The sequence below is a fragment of the Schistocerca piceifrons genome, chromosome 9 (genome assembly GCF_021461385.2).
Source record: "Schistocerca piceifrons isolate TAMUIC-IGC-003096 chromosome 9, iqSchPice1.1, whole genome shotgun sequence".
Lineage (NCBI taxonomy): Eukaryota > Metazoa > Arthropoda > Insecta > Orthoptera > Acrididae > Schistocerca > Schistocerca piceifrons.
The window spans coordinates 141,013,766-141,014,853 of NC_060146.1; positions in this window are offsets into that span (position 1 = coordinate 141,013,766).

Sequence of the window (1,088 nt, forward strand, 5' to 3'; positions counted from 1 at the left end):
CTTGATCTGAAAAACTGATATTTTAAGCACAATACTGATTTTTTACTGCAATGTTTGATGCTTCTGCATCTGTTCTGTCTTCGCGTTCACCAGGGCACAATTGCATTTTGTGTGTAGTTTTTATGTGGTGACTTGCACAGGATTTTATCTGGTACATCAATACTGGGTTTTGTGTGTCTTTTATTTAAAAATATAATTTTTTTCCTAGGATCACGGGATGGTCTTGACCACATAGGACTTAGATGCTCTTGTGCAGAATTTCACAAGGTTATGTTCACGCTATTTATAAATAACTTTTTAAAAGTGTTTTAGTTTTATGACTAAGCCACAAACCTCTAATGAGAGATAGTGGCTAGCCACCACACATCACAGTGGCACTCAAAAGCTTGTACAAATGGTCATTTCTCTTTCATCCAGCACAGAGCTAGGTTGGGACATATATGGTACTACTTCATCTTCTCTTGTCTTCACACCATTTTTCTCCTATAGCTGTTTTGTTCCATTCTGGGTTTCTTCTTAATCTGATTTAGACGGTGCCCATCCATCTTGCTATGGGTCTCCCTCTTGCCCTCTCAGCCTCAAGGAAGGAAAGACTTTGCTGCTCATCATGTCAAGTAAGGCTCCCCCAATCTGGCCTTCTGGGTGATGTTTCCAAAGCCTTCCCCATTTCCTAAACTTTGCCAGCCCTTTTCCTTCATCTCTGTTTTTTCCCTTCAACCCTTCTGCCAGAAGGAGGAGCCACTGGCTGCAAAAGTTTGTGCATTTCCATATCTTCTATGTGTTTTCTCACGCTGCTGTTTGGTGAGTAGATTTTTTACTTACCCATATTATATTATCAGACAATGATTATTTTTGTGAATGCAGAGAGAGGTGGAAATAACATGTGAACTGGATGGGAGATGTAAGACTATGCAATAAAATAAGTACAACTGAGTGGAAGGAGGGACGCAAGTTGACCAAGGAAATGGTTGACATAAACTTTGGTACAATGGAGCACGCATGTGCCTTCTCCCTGTATGTAAGATGACAATGACTAAGACATAACTGAACCCTTTTTCTTTACCACTCAGAAAGGAAGATCGAGTTTA